The sequence below is a fragment of the Hylobates moloch genome, unplaced genomic scaffold, assembly GCF_009828535.3.
Source record: "Hylobates moloch isolate HMO894 unplaced genomic scaffold, HMol_V3 SCAFFOLD_3, whole genome shotgun sequence".
Classification (NCBI taxonomy): domain Eukaryota; kingdom Metazoa; phylum Chordata; class Mammalia; order Primates; family Hylobatidae; genus Hylobates; species Hylobates moloch.
The window spans coordinates 169,181,616-169,198,648 of record NW_026652278.1 but is presented as its reverse complement, the minus strand read 5'-3'; positions in this window follow the sequence as shown (position 1 = coordinate 169,198,648).

Sequence of the window (17,033 nt, the reverse complement as noted above, 5' to 3'; positions counted from 1 at the left end):
TTCATTTAATCCTAAAAACAATCCTTAAGGAAGGAGTGCAGGTTATATTATTATCCTCATTTTACAACTGAGTAAAGTGAGGTACAGAAAAATTACGCAACATTCTCACCAGAGAGACTGAGATCTGTACATAGGCGTTCTGCCTCCATAATCCACCTCTTCAAATAAAATACCGGGCAACCTATTGTGTCCAATGACAAACAAGGAAAATATGAAGATTATTCAGGCAAATCGTTGTCAGTTGACTTCCATGGCCCAGCTAGACTTTGTTGGTAAAGTATCAGTCTCTATTTCCACCAGCCATCTGCCTACTATTTGTACTAATTCAACATAAAAAGAAGAATGAGACAGATGCTATTTTTAACCTCCTAGAATATAAACCCTGTATTCATTTGTTTCTTATAAAATTAATTTTGAACTGATTATTTTAAATTATCTGCCTCTTTGGAAGAACACAACCATTTTTAATTGTGAATATATTTATTCTCTCCATTAGTAGATTTAACATGAGTGTCACAAGCAACTTCAAAGGTGTGTGGTATGATGAATGAGCTTGGACCAAATCCTATTGCCTCCTACTTGAGCGGGTGGCCAGTGCAAATTGGGCCAATGAATGAATCAACAGTACCTCTATCATTTTCGCATAATTATTATTTATTCCATGTCTCTCTTGAAGAAGTATGAAAAATAAAAAAATAACATTGATGAAAACTTAAGATTATGGTTCATGTCACATTAGTAAGAATGTACTAAAATGTTTAATACAATTTATTTTGGTGTAAAATATTCTAATTTTCCAGATGAATACATAGAACCTTTTAAGACAATAAATGGTTCACTTACATTTTAGAAGTTCTGTTACTATATTTTAAGGGAAATTTAGATGTTTTGAACAATTGGGTGGTCTGGGGATTTATGAAAGTGAATAATGTTAAGATTCTACTCTAGTGTTGTAATAGAGAATTTTAATTTAAATAGTTTGAAATTGTATAACTATTTTCTGATTATGATACTTGTGCTATTCGGAATATCAGAATACCAGGAAATTGTGGATGTATAAATTTTAAAATATGTATAAATTATATTACTATGATTTTCAGTTTCTTGTAACAATAAAAATATCAAAAATACATATTTGTCCTGTCCCTTTGGAATGCACTCTGCTCACAGTCTGGTGTCTTCACATACATTTGCTTTGTTAGTGTGTCAAAGCAGGGGTAATTTTCAAAAGTGGAGAAACACTAAATCAAACAAAACAGTGTGTTCTTTCACTTTCCCTAGACCATACTATGTTCAAACACAAAATCTAGCTAAAAATAACATTATCGAAATGCAGTATCATTTGAAAAATAATGCAATTTGACCATAGCATAAAAATGTAAGTAATGTAACCAACCTTTGTGTCCCAGCTCAAAACTCTGGGCTGTGTATTAGTCTGTTCTCATGCTGCTCATAAAGACATATGCGAGACTGAGTAATTTATAAAGGAAAGAGGTTTAATTGACTCACAGTTCCACGTGGCTGGGGAGGCCTCACAATCACGGTGGAAGGCGAAAGCCATGTCTTACAGGGTGGCAGGCAAGAGAGAGTGAGAACCAAGAGAAAAAACCCTTATAAAACCATCAGGTCTTATGGGACTTACTCACTTCCATAAGAAGAGTATTGGGGAAACTGCACCCATGATTCAGTTATCTCCCACCGGGTTCCTCCATATGTGGGAAATACAGTAGCTGAAGTTCAAGATGAAATTTGGGTGGGGACACAGCCAAACCATATCAGGTTGATTCTGTCTTCTTCTCTGTCCTTCTTCCTGCTCCTGAATGCTGTTCTTGATTCTCCTCCAAATCTGGTATACTAGCTTCTCCCCTCAAAATCCCATCCATATCTTCACTTATCAGACACATTAGTATTCCATTTGCAGCGTTTCTTATTCTATAGTTACCTTCTGGTGACTTTAAGTGTCACTGATACTTCTTTCTACAACTTGTTCATCCATTGAATCATTCATGTAAATTTATTAAGCACCTCTTCTGTCCCAGTCCTGCTCCTTGCTAATCCTTTCCCTTAATACCACTAACATATACATTCTATACATCAAATTTACCCATCTTGTCTTTCTCTCATTCTTTATTTTGCTTCTTATGGATATCTCCCCAACTCAACTACATTTGTTTTCACAGGAATTCAAATAAAGAAACAACTTATTTTCCATTTTCCATTTTGCATAGAATAACAATAAATAAGGAGTATTTACCAAATACCTTTCGATCGGCATAATTAATTTCAATGAAATAGCATGTTTGTGCCATGGAAGCCAAGTGTTACCCTGCATGAAGGGCAAATTTGAGCCCATTTCTTCTGAAGGGGTAGCTCACTTATTAGTACACACTGGATTCATGAACGACAATGGGTATCCTTTTTAGTTTTATTAAAATTGATCACGCTCATTTGCAATTGTTAGATATATACTTAAATAGCTAAGCAGCTTTGATTTCAATATATGTTTAGATTTAATTACAAGGATTAAAGGTTAAATTATGTGAGAACACACGCTGAGCTCATCGTTGGAAACTGGCATGAAGAAATCAACACATTAAAGAAGAGAAGAAATAAATGGCACGTTTGCCATTTCAATTTAATTCTACTGCTTTTCTAATGAAAAGTCACCTAAACACAAAGTACCTTACTAATTATCTAATCACAGCAGGAAAATAATAAATGGAAACTGTACTATTGTATTTCGAACTGCTTCACACTTGGCTCTTCCCTAAGGTATGTTAACCAATAGTGAGGTTCTAACATATTATCCAGAGGAAAAAAAAAAGTCTAAACATAGATTGCCTTTTCCTCTTCCCATTGAAGATAACTACAATTTGATTTTTTGGATTTAGCAAAATTTCTGGGTTCAATATTCTCCTTCCTTTTGCAATTCTTTAATGAAAGATTATTTATTGGTGCATAAATAATCTTTGTGTCATTGAGTAAGATGAGTAAGATGTTAAAGCGAGTGAAAGAAAAAGTTGTTTACCTGATAAACACAAAATTCACTATATGTTTATATTCATGAATTTTAGAAAGGTAGCTGAAGTTATGATTTCCAGAAGATTGTATTTTAGGAAAACGCCACTGGTTTAGCTATATTTAAACTTTTGAAGTAGAGGAGAGACATTACTTAGAGAAAAGCAGGAAGAAATGTCTGAAGCTCAAAACAAAGGGTAGTCCTGCTGAATCTTATTTCTTTAGCTACCTGGAGCAAACGATTCTCCCTAAAAACCTAAAAGCCCACACATTATATATTCTCCTCTTTCTTCTTCTCTAGCAAAATCCTTCATATCCACAGGCAAAAAACAGAATTGCTCAAGATAGTTTGTGTACAGAAAAATCGATTTCATGTCTGTTTCTCTCTCTCTCTCTCCCTCTCTCTCTTTTGTCCTAGCAATAGGAATAGCTCTTGCAATAAAGGGAGGTAGTAAGTGGCCAAAATAGGTTCGGAGATGCAAACCCTGGGGCTGATATTTTCAAACGTACTCAAGATTTTAGGCTTCCATGAACTAACCCCCTAAATGTATAAAAGGCAAATGTTGTGATCTCACAGTCGCAACTGGAAATATTTACAGAATAATGGTTATCAGAGGAAGCAAAAGATTGTAAACGGGTAAATAAAATTTCTATACATATTATTATATCTTTTTCTTGTTTACACACACAAAAATTTGAAAAAATATTTAAGAAACTATAGAACAGTGAGTAAACAGCTGAAAAACAAATAGTTGGTACATGTGAAATAAAAATGGTATCCACAAGGATCCAATAAGAGCTACACAAATAACATCAATTATTGCAAGGATACAATTGATTGATTGGTTGGTTTATCAAGGGAATGCCACAGATAATCTTGATTTCAGCTGAGACTTTGACAGAGCATCTAATTATAATCATGTAGATAAAATGCGAAGCTGTATATTAGGCGATGGTGCAATTATGTAAAATTCACAACTCACTAAACAATTAAACTCACATTATGATTAGTGGATTGATGTCCTCTTATACAAATACTTCTAATGACATAACATAAGATTATGGCAGGCAACATTTTAAAACTGATGACTTAGAACACACAGCAAATTTGTTTTACAAATCTAAAAATCACATAAATAATCAAGATTCAAAATTATTTCCCTAGCATGCTAGACTAAAACCAACAAAGTGGAATTGAAATGGGGTAATTACTGAAGTTTAAATTTAGGTAAAAAATCAATTTGGAGGCCTCAGATTGTAGTGGCTCTTGTGGAAAAGATCTAAATGCATTTGAACACACAAACTGAGCCAACAGTAATACAAAAACTGCTTTAAGATGAATATGAAAATAAATAAGCATCAACAAAAGTTAAATGTAGACTTAGTTGCAATAAACAGAAATATGGTTTTTTTAGTCACAAATCTAAGTCAAATATTCATATTTTACTCAGCTCAGTCCAGATTTTTGCCACTGTTTCCTTTTCCCATACCCATTTCTTGTTCCTTCAATCATATGATAAAATATCTTTCAGATGCAAGGTGAAATGCCTTAAAAATCCATCTGAAATATTTTTTTTAAAAAAACTGACAGCTGAAGACCTCCAGGAGAAAGGCAATTAAAATGATGAGGATCCCCACAACCATGTCACATAAATAATTAATGAAACCTGAGATATTTTCACTGATAAAGGGAATAGCTGTATAGGATAGACCCACACATTTGGAAGGCCATCATAAAAATTTTGTGTTGGCTTATAAGCTAGAACTAAGGCTAACAGGTGTTAATAATCATCATCAAAAAGCAAATAGGGGCTGGAAAGAATGAAGAATTTTAAAACATAATTTGAATTGTTCAGCAACAGAAGAGGCACCCTTGTAAATATCCGTATTCCCCAGTGCCATGCACATTGAAGCAGCCACTGGGGTATGGGGTAGTGGATATTCTTGAACCTCAGTAGGATGCAGCAAGTAGATGTACAGAACTACCTTTGAAATGTTGATGCTAAAAAACTGCATTTAAGGAAGCTACACTATGGATAAAATATTACACACGCACATTTTCAAACATGTGTCCTGTTTATTCTGGGACCAATCAGTTTCATTCTCTTCCATTTACAGTTTTCTCCCCAAGCATGCATCAAGCCTGCGGGTCCTTTTCTGCCAGTTATTATTTGCTTCCACCTTTAGGGGAACTATCTATTTATTATTCACTGAGTCCCTTCGAGGGATTTTCTCTCTCAGGGTTTCAACCCTAACTATTTAGCTTTAGGCAGAATTCTCCGGAGTTGCCTAAACTCCAATACAGACTTGATTCCTTAGTTTCTGTGTTCAGAATTTCCCTGACTAGCCCATCTGTGCTCTAGAAATAAGAGTATCTCTCGCCATGCTTCTCTGAATGGAGCCTACAATTTTAAACAGCACATTCTTCGGTTTTCCTTGGTCCTCTTTCCTGAATTTGCTTTTATGGATTTTCTAGGCATGAGTAATCCAGCCCTTTCACTGTAGCTCAATATATATCATTGACTGTAGCATTTCCTCTAAATGTCTAAGATTCTTTGTAATACACTGTCTCATTCTCCCGTCAGCATCCACCTTTAAGGCATTCAATTTCTCACCAAGGTTTACTGTCTCTCTTTCAGCAGAATGACAAATACAGCCTTTCCATCTTTAATTTGCCAAATATATAGATAAATTGAAGACAAAAGAAAATGTCTTTAAAATTATTAAAGATCAAGTAATAAGGAATAATGTTGAAAATCAACAGGAAAATTTAAATTACAATTATAGAAAATTGAGGGAAGTGGCATTTTCAAGGTTAGCATAAATAATTTTGAGGAATGATAGACAGAGTTCAATGAAGACTAGGGCTACAGAAAAGTTAATGAAAGTAGTGGTTGTAATAAAATAAATTTGAGAGATTAGAAGGATGTTTGAAAAGGGTGAAGACATCCTTATTTATGTATTTATTTATTTGGAGACAGTCTCACTCTATCCCCCGCACTGGAGTGGAGTGGATTGGCGTGATCTCAGCTCACTGCAACCTCCGACTCCTGGGTTCAAGCGATTCTCATGCCTCAGCCTCCTGAGTAGCTGGGATTACACACATCCCATCCCCCACCATGCCCGGCTAATTTTTGTATTTTTAGTAGAGACGGGGTTTCCCCATGTTGGCCAGGCTGGTGTCAGACTCCTGACCTCAGTTGATCCACCTGCCTCAGCCTCCCAAAGTGCTGGGATTACAGGCATGAGCCACTGTGCCCAGCCCAACATTCTTAAATTAGGGGCAAGAAAGGTTGTTTTTCAATACTGAATATGGGACATTTGACAATTTTACAGATGTGTTCTATAGAACAAATTCATAAAATTTACAGAAAAGTTTCTTTTTACAGAAAAAGATTCTCATGTTGCAGAAGGAAGGAAAACTTGCTTAGACATTTTATCTCATTTAAAACCACAGATGTGGAAAAAAAACAACAACAACACGCCTTCCTGTACAGAGAGCAAATCATACACTACAAATCAGACAGAGAGACACACACATGCACGTACACATGCATGCTTGTGTTGTATCCTGAGATGAACAATGACAAAAACAAAAGGTCAGTATCTTTACTTTGCATCACTGAAATAAATGACATCTCTTTGAGCTTAGTACTCTCCTGCACCTGCCTGAGTCACTGGTTAAAAAAAAAAAAAAAAAAAAAAAAAAAAAAAAAAAAAAACCCTGATCCCTGACTGACTTTTGCTTTTCTGGTTTCTGAAGATACCTGATGATTTTGCAATGCATAAAAAAATACTGTGTTCCACTACAGGTAGGCTAATTGTAACCTTGGCAATTTTGTAATTTTTTTCCCTTTAAGTACATGTCAGATTTTTTTTAATTGGCAAGCAAGCATTCTAAAGTTGAAACTCCTTTGCAAAATATCTTGAAAATAAATTAGCTTTCTTTTCTAAGAGATTTTCCCTTCTTTGGGTCTTATTCTGCTATTAGGGTAGACATCATCACTTTTTCTTTTTAATTGAGATGGAGTCTCACTCTGTCGGCCAGGCTGAAGTGCAGCGGCATCATCTCAGCTCACTGCAACCTCAGCCTCCTGGATTCAAGCAATTCCCCTGCCTCAGCCTCCCAAGTAGCTGGGATTACAGGCATGAGCCACCACGCCTGGCTAATTTTTGTATTTTTAGTAGAGACGGGGTTTTGCTACGTTGGCCAGGCTGGTCTTGCACCCCTGACCTCAAGTGATCTGCTGGCCTCGGCCTCCTTTCACTTTTTGTAGAGATGAGGAAACTGAGATTGTGCTATAACTTAATCATAATGCACAATAGATAAGCACTGGAATCAGGATTTATGTAAAAGTCTGTCTATATTGATTACCTATTGCTAAAGTAAACAATACTCAGCAGTTTAAAATAACAAAGATTTATTATCTCGTAGTTTTTGTGGAGTAAAAAGTCTAAGTAGAAATTAGCCAGGTGTGTGTGGTGTAGGGTCTCTCAAAAGGCTGCAATCATCTCAAGGCTTGAATGGGGACAATTCATTTTCAAGCTCACTTATGTGGTCGTTGGCAAGGCTCCGGTCCTTACTGGCTGTTGGCCATAGGCATTACCTCCTTGCCACAAGGGATCATCCACAGGGCTTCTCACAACACGACAGCTTGCTTTGCCAGCCAGCAAGCAAAAGAGCAACAGGAGATGCATAGGATAAATGCCTGAGTCCTTTTGTATCTTATTCTTGAAAATAATACTCCGTCTTGTCTGCCACATTACGTTCACTCAAAGCAAGTCACTAAATCCAGTCCACTTACAAAAGGAAAGGATAATGGAGTGTGAATACGAAGGTGTGACAATCATTAGGTGCCATCTTAGAGGCTGCCTATCACAGACTACAAAGTTTTTTCTCTGTACATATGAGTCCCAAACTTCTTGGCTTGGTGTTAAATTATGAAACAACTATAGAAATATCCATGTGAGAATATCTGTCCTACATTACATTTATTAAGTTTAACCAATGAAAATGCAAGATTTAATTTGAACACAGCAACACATTTCACTGTAATTTTCATCACAACATTAAGCATATATATTTAAATAACTTAATGCAGTTCTAGTACAAAATATTGGGAAACTGAGGAATAATGACACTTCTTCAAAAAGCTGGATGGATAAGTGACATATCTTGATTTGCATTAGAGCTTTGGGAAAGTAATGAACATTATACAAATGAAAATTCCAGGGAGGGAATGTTTCTTTAATGAGGTGAAATTTTTCCGTATCTGTTGTCCTCTTGAGGACATATGCCAAGTTTGGGTATAGGCTTCATTTGTCTCTTCAGAAGAAACCTTGCATAAAGAGAAATTAGAGAAGCTTTTAGTAGTAAAACAGGGCTGACGGCACAAAGTGAAAACTTGAGGAAACTCAACTCCATGGCCTGTGTCCTCTATAGGAAACTCGCTAGCATGAAACTTCTAAATGCAGAAAAAATATATTCTGTTGTCTTGTGGTGCTCAGCAAAAAAAAAAAAAAAAAAAAAAAAAAATTCCTGACCAGAAAGAGAGAAAGGGGCCTACATCAACTATAGTGTCTGCTTCCTCTTCAAGCATATGAGAGTTAGCAGATCTATATAAAATGAGAAGATGATAAGAAAGCCTGGAACATCTGAAAAGAAGAGCTGTAACTCCCACAATTTTCAAAGAAAGGAAAACGCTTTTCATCAGACTCTCAATCAAAGCTTGGTAATATATTTAAAACAACAGAAAACAGAATGCAATATTGTTAAAATAGAATGAAGGACAAAGAATTTCAACAGAAAACTCTAATCTGAAAAAGGAATTCAATGGAAATTCTAGAACTGAGAAATACGATATGTGGTACAAAGAATTTGTTGGATGAGCTCTATCTCAGACAAGACAGAATGAAAAAAGAAGTGGTAATCTCAGGATAAATAAATAGAAAATACACAAACTAAAGTACACAAGATTGGAGAAGAATTAAGAAACAGAACACTGTGTAAGAGACCTATAGAAAAAAACTCAAAATATCTATCATTCCTAAAATTAAGTTTACTGAAGGAGAGGAGGTAATGGGGCAGAAGTAAATATTAAAAGACATATTGAATAGGAATTTTCTAACACTAATGAAAGGACATGGATATGTAGGCCCATAACCACTACAAGACCCAGATATGAAAAGCATACACACACACACAGACCCCATACAGAGAATTTGCTGATAGCCAAGAGGAGGAAAAGGAAATTCTAAAAGCAGGCAGAAAAAAAGGATACATTGCCATCAAAGGAACAACAGTAAGACTGGCAGCTGATTTCTGAATAAAATTATGGAAGCCACGAAACAATGAGATATCATTCTTAAGATGCTGAAAGAAAATCATTGTCAACTAATGTTCTATACCAAGTTGAAATACTCTTAAAACCTGAAGATGAAACAAAATTGATTGGTTCTAAACAAGGCAATAGCATAAAAATTCATTTCCAACTGGCTTATATTAAAAGAGAACCCAAAAAGTCTTCTTTAGATAGAAAAAAATGTAATCCTAGATGGAAACCTGGAAACAAACAAAAAGAACAAGAACACTAGTATATATAAGTAAATAAACATAGTAGTAGATAAGTAAATAAACATAGAAGGATCTTAACTGTACAAAGCAACTGTATGTGTTATAAAATGTAAATGATTTGTAAAAGCAAAATGCATGAAAATAATAATGCAAAGGTATAAAAAGGATTAACAGAGTTTAAAGTTTCTAAGTTTCAAGCAATATGGGGTAGTAATAAGAGGTTTTTGCTGTTGTTGTTGTTTGGGACAGGGTCTCGCTCTGTCACCCAGGATAGGATGCAGTGGTGTGATCTCAGTTCACAACAGTATCTGCCTCCTGAACTCCAGCAATCCACCCACCTCAGCCTCTCTAGGAGCTGGGACAAAAAGTTTTTGAAAATTAAACTGTAGTAAGTCAGTGATGCATGTTGTAAACTCTAAGGAACCACGAAAAGCACAGGAAAGAAATATAACGAAGTTAAAAGGAAAATAATAAAGTAATAGATAAATGTTTAGTTTTGCTAAAGGAAGTCAAGAAGCAAAAATGAACATAAAAAGGGAGGCCTAACACACTGCACATAGCAAGATCACAAATAAAAATAAAACTACATCAAAGTAATTAAATTGAAATAATTGCAAATAAACAACATACGTCAGAGGAAAAACTAAGACTACCAGATTAAAACGACAATAAGAGCTAAATCCTGAACACAAGTCATTCACTTTAAATATGAGATAAAGACATGGAAGGTTGAAAGTAATAGGATGGGAAGATATTACCATAAAGTAGTAATCAAAATAAAGCTGCTATAGCTATACTAATATCAGAAAAAAAATACTTCTAGGGCAAGAAGCCCTACTAAAGGTAAAGAAAGACTCTTTTCATAATGAATAAAAGTGTCAATACACAAAGAATATACATAACTATAAACATTTATATGCCTGATAACATAAATTAAAAACACTTAACAAAAATTTATTGGCAATAACAAAAGGAGATATGGATAAATTCCCAGAGTATTAGATTTTAACATACTTCTAGCAATAAATGACAGAATGAGCAGATATGAAACATTAATAATAATAAAAATTTGAAAACACAATTAATGAACAATCCAACTGAGATAAGTTGAATGCTTTGCACAACAAGAACAGAATTCATATTTATTACAAATATACCTAGAACATTTACAAAAATTGACCAGATGCTTGGATATCAAGGAAAGCCTTAACAAATTTAAAGCTGATAACAATCACAACAGGCTCTAGGAGAAATGCAAATCAAAACCACAACGAGATACCATCTCACACCAGTTAGAATGGTGATCATTAAAAAGTCAGGAAACAATAGGTGCTGGAGAGGATGTGGAGAAATAGGAACACTTTTACACTGTTGGTGGGACTGTAAACTAGTTCAACCATTGTGGAAGTCAGTGTGGCGATTCCTCAGGGATCTTGAACTAGAAATACCATTTGACCCAGACATCCCATTACTGGGTATATACACAAAGGATAATAAATCATGCTGCTATAAAGACACAGGCACACGTATGTTTGTTGCAGCACTATTCACAATAGCAAAGACTTGGAACTAACCCAAATGTCCAACAATGATAGACTGGATTAAGAAAATGTGGCACATATACACCATGGAATACTATGCAGCCATAAAAAATGATGAGTTCATGTCCTTTGTAGGCACATGGATGAAACTGGAAACCATCATTCTCAGCAAACTATCTCAAGGACAAAAAAACAAACACTGCATGTTCTCACTCACAGGTGGGAATTGAACAATGAGAACAACTGGACACAGGAAGGAGAATATCACACACCGGGGCCTGTTGTGGGGTGGGGGGAGGGGGGAGGGATAGCATTAGGAGATAAACCTAATGTTAAGTGATGAGTTGATGGGTGCAGCACACCAACATGGCACATGTATACATATGTAACTAACCTGCACGTTGTGCACATGTACCCTAAAACTTAAGGTATAATTAAAAAAAAAAAGAATGGGTAGAAAAAAATAGGGTCTAGGACCACAAAGAACAAATTAAGCTAGAAACCAAAAATTTAAAAAAAATGCAGGAAAATCTAATTGTATAAAATTTAAGCATCACACATCTAAATAAGACATGAATCAAATTAGAAATGTCCAAAATATCAAACTGAATAATAAAACATTTAATATTAAATTTATGAGACATAGCTAATGCATTTAAATGCTTTAAATGCTTATATTGGCAAAGTAAGAAGGTTTAAAATCTATGCATCTGCTGTATGTCTTTTGATTAGAGAATTTCATTCATTTAAATTTAAAGAAATTATTGATAGGTAAGGACTTGACATTGCAATTTTGTTATTTTTTTTTCTGAATGTATGGAAAGTTTTTTTTTCCTTTCTTCCTTTCTGTTACTTTGTGATTTGATTTTTTGTAGTGGTATGCTTAGACTCCTGGTTTCTTCATCTTTTCTGTAACTACCAGAGGTTTTCTCTTTGTGGTATACATGTCTTACAAAAGCTGTCTCATTTAAAAGTTTATTTTAAGGTAATAACAATTTATCTTCAATTACATACAAAATCTCTACACAATTACTTCCACATTTTTTGCTGTTGATGTCACACTTCACATCTTATATGGTTAATCCATTAACAAATTATTGTAGATATAATTATTTTTAAGACTGTTGTCTTTTAACTTTTATACTAGAGTTAAATGAAAACTGTGCTGGGTGTGTCAAATCCTTTGCCCTCTTTGCACCCTCAGGCCAGAAATCCAAGACAAGCCATGTTCAGTATAATAGAGGCTGGAGCTAATTTTTTAAAGTTAAAAGTTTAAATCAGTGGGCAGAGAATAAATATAATGTATTTATGCTGTTGTTGTTTACAGGAAAAGTAGGAATAGTAGTGTGAGAAAGGGTATTGAGATCACAGATGGCTCTTCTATTTGACCCATAATATATGTAGGAAAGCAAATAAAAGGTATGAACAACCAACTAAATGATTTTAATTCTTTAATAGCTAAAAATGAAATCTTTAGTGGCCAGATTTTATGGAGCACAATTTATGAAATAAAAATGAACCCCTTCAATGTTAATTAATTTCTTCTTAAAGCAATGGCAACATATACACATTAATGAAAATGTGTGTAAGATTCACATGAAAAGTACATTAAATCATTCATCTTGGTTCAAATTCAAAATGTTGAACATTTGAAATGCATTGTTACCCAAGCATATTTTGTAAACATAAAATAATTTCCATCCTTTAAAAGCACTTTGTTTTTATATATTAGCTGTCATGCATTTAGAGGCAAGAAAAGCACAAGATGAATGTGTTCGTTTTAAAAGAGTGACCTGCTTCATAGCAGGCTATGTTATACCTCTATGAATATCTAGAAAAAAATTAGACAAACTTGCTGTTAATTTACATAATACAAATATATTCCTACTCTCCTACTTCAAATAGGATAAAAAGAGTAAAGATAAGGCTTACATTAGTTCAAATATTCTGTTGTAATTTACATGTTTTACTTTAACTTGACTTGGGATTCTTTTCTTATGATTCATTGCCAGTTGTCTCCAATATTAAACACACACACACACACACACACACACACACACACATATACTTTAATATTTTCAGAGCTAAGTTCAGCATGTTAGTTGTTGTTTGTTGTTTAGGTTATACAAATGTGAAAGTCTATAGATGCTTACATTAACAAGCAAACAATCTTGCTTGTTATTGATTGATTCATTCAACTAAATAGAATGCTTTTGAAGGGAATCAAAATATGACACCCTACAATATGCTACTTTGACAGGATTATTTCAAGCTGAAAGAAATTGAGGAAAAAGAAACATAGGAAATGCTCACAGCTATTGCCCTATCTACCTAAAAGCAGGGCATACATTTTTTTGACAATATCCTCTTTCTCCCCTACCAGGAAGAAAATAATAACCTTCATCGCTAGAGATAAAGATAGCATTGAGTCTGCAAAACAAATTTTACTAAAATTTAAATTTGTTTAAAAAATTTTTTAATTTGTTTTAAACAAAAAATATTTTTAAACAAATTTTACTAAATAACCCTAATATAACACCAAATTCCCAGTATATTTCCCAGTCACCTCCCCACAATTTATTTCTCTTAGAAGCCCCAACCCCTTTACCTTTATCTACTCACCTCCCACAATTTATCAACCTTTGTTAAAATGATAGATGTAGCTGACAGCTACTACAGGTTTTTTACCTTGGTTTTTGTGATGCCCCCATGCATGTAACATTAAAAATATTAAAGAAATTTCTATAACTTTTCCTCTGTTAATCTTTCTCTTGTCAGTTAAATCACAGACCTCAATTAGTGAACATGAGAGTAGAGAAAAGTTTTTCTTCCCTAACACATTATATAAATGTTGATAAGAATCTACATTCTGGGGTTATAGAAATTCTGTTATTAAAAATTATTTCAAGATGAATTAAAGACTTACATGTTAGACCTAAAACCATAAAAGCCCTAGAAGAAAATCTAGGCAATACCATTCAGGACATAGGCATGGGCAAGGACTTCATGTCTAAAACATGAAAAGCAATGGCAACAGAAGCCAAAATTGACAAATGGAATCTAATTAAACTAAAGAGCTTCTGCACAGCAAAAGAAACTACCATCAGAGTGAACAGGCAACCTATAGAATGGGAGAAAATTTTTGCAACCTACTCATCTGACAAAGGGATAATATCCAGAATCTAAAATGAACTCAAACAAATTTACAAGAAAAAAAGAAACAACTCCATCAAAAAGTGGGTGAAGGATATGAACAGACACTTCTCAAAAGAAGACATTTATGCAGCCAACAGACACATGAAAAAATGCTCATCATCACTGGCCATCAGAGAAATGCAAATCAAAACCACAATGAGATACCATCTCACACCAGTTAGAATGGCTATCATTAAAAAATCAGGAAACAACAGGTGCTGGAGAGGATGTGGAGAAATAGGAACACTTTTACACTGTTGGTGGGACTGTAAACTAGTTCAACCATTGTGGAAGTCAGTGTGGTGATTCCTCAGGGATCTAGAACTAGAAATACCATTTGACCCAGCCATCCCATTACTGGGTATATACCCAAAGGATTATAAATCATGCTGCTATAAAGACACATGCACACGTATGTTTATTGCAGCACTATTCACAATAGCAAAGACTTGGAACCAACCCAAATGTCCAACAATGATAGACTGGGTTAAGAAAATGTGGCACATATACACCATGGAATATTATGCAGCCATAAAAAATGGTGAGTTCATGTCCTTTGTAGGCACATGGATGAAGCTGGAAACCATCATTCTCAGCAAACTATCGCAAGGACAAAAAACCAAACACCACATGTTCTCACTCATAGGTGGGAATTGAACAATGAGAACACATGGACACAGGAAGGGGAACATCACACATTGGGGCCTGTCATGGGGTGGGGGGAGGGGGGAGGGACAGCATTAGGAGATATACCTAATGCTAAATGACGAGTTAATGGGTGCAGCACACCAACATGGCACATGGATACATATGTAACAAACCTGCACGTTGTGCACATGTACCCTAGAACTTAAAGTATAATAATAATAATAATAATAATAATAATAATAATAACCATAAAAGATAAAGTGAATCACTGGGCAAAAATTGCTCATAGGTAAACTACTCAAAAAATTACTTGAAATTGTTAATATATGGATTTGATAGTGACAGCAAGCAGAGAAATTCTTTGTAGACAGGGGTGTGTCCCTGAGAAAACCCTACTTTTAAGCTTAAAAGTCTGAAACTCACAGCCCAAAGTGAGAACTCTCATTCCTGTGGACGTGCCCTCCCTCAATTGGTTCTTTCTGAATAATGTCTTTCTACCAATCTAATGTTGCCTTTTCCAGAACTACCTACCACCCACCTGACCCACATCCTTTGCTTATTAAGGCCCCAGACTTACCTGGCAGACAGAAGAAGTGGCTGGATGTCGTGAAGAGGCAACTTTGAGACGGTGGCTGGATGAGGCCGGAAGAGGAAAGCAGAGAGGTGGCTCTCCCCTGAAGTCAAGTCCTCTGAGAGCCACTTTCACCACCCAATACAATTCTCCACATTCACCATCCCTCAATTCATTCATGTGACCTCATTCCTGTTGGGCACTGGACAAGAATTTGGGATGCACTATATGCAGGTACCCAAAAAGGCTGTCACACTGCCCTTTTCCCTTGATGTAGTGGGCAGCCACCCCACACAATGAGGTAAGGGTCAAGGGGTGCACTGAGCTGATAAGTCACTGATGTGTACAGATGGCAGAGCTAAGAGAGCATTGTAACGTGGTTGCGGGGTCTGCATGAAGTTTGCTCCCACCAGCGATGAAATGGACAACTGGTTTCTATACTCCTTCACTTGTGTGCTCCCTCCTGTGAGGGGTGGAGCCCAGTGGACCAAGTGAATGGAGTTTGCTCCTGTTGGGCCACCAGCTGGCTCCTGTACTTGCTCGCTCCAGTTCCCACGCTTGTTTGCTCACACGCTCCCTCCCTCGAGGGACTGAGCAGGGTGGGCTGAGCAAATGAGGCACCACTGTTGCAAGTCCCATTGACAGGTCAAGAAAATATCCTACATCAGATTGTGGTTTAGAAAGAAATTCTACATAAATAATCATTATAACACTTAAATGCTCAAATTTAATTAAACCACAGAAGTTTGCAGTATAAAGCATAAATCACAGATTCTGTTGCTAAATATTATGCCCTGAATTGGAGACTACTAACGAGAAATTTCATAATCTATCCAGATGTCCTAATATTAACTTCTAGAATCATATTACAAGCCAAAGAAATACTTTCATGCAATTTTTCTAAGTTCATAAAAATGAGTTTTCATTCTGAAAAATCGCTATTATTAGCTGTCTAAATTTTTTTATCAGATTGATAATGGCAATATTGATGTTTCTGGAAAATCATGACATCTTTTCAATGATGTAAATTCCAACTACTTGCAAGCTCAAGTAACACCGTAACATACGTTACCAGATCTTGTTTAAGCTAATTCTAGATGTAATATCTAAATCTAAATCTATCTATACCAGTATTTTTACCAATATTTTTAAGACTAACTAACATAAAGAAAATTTGATACAGATTCTTGTTTAAACCAGACAGAAGATTTAAAATTCTTGGCACATTTTAACATTTGTTAGTTGCTCTTATCCTTTTTGATAATATTTTTACATAAAGCTGAGATAAATTATGAGCTTCCTCCTCTAATTGTATTTCTACTTTACCGCAAGGAAAACCCACTGTTATTCAAATCAATCTTTACTCCCAAAATGGTTGCTAGTGACACCCTGAAATTAGCATCTAACAGCCTCATCAATTCCAGATGACAAAGAAATAAGTGCCCCTATTGTGTGATTAGGAGTTAGTTTCAAATCCAAAGAATAG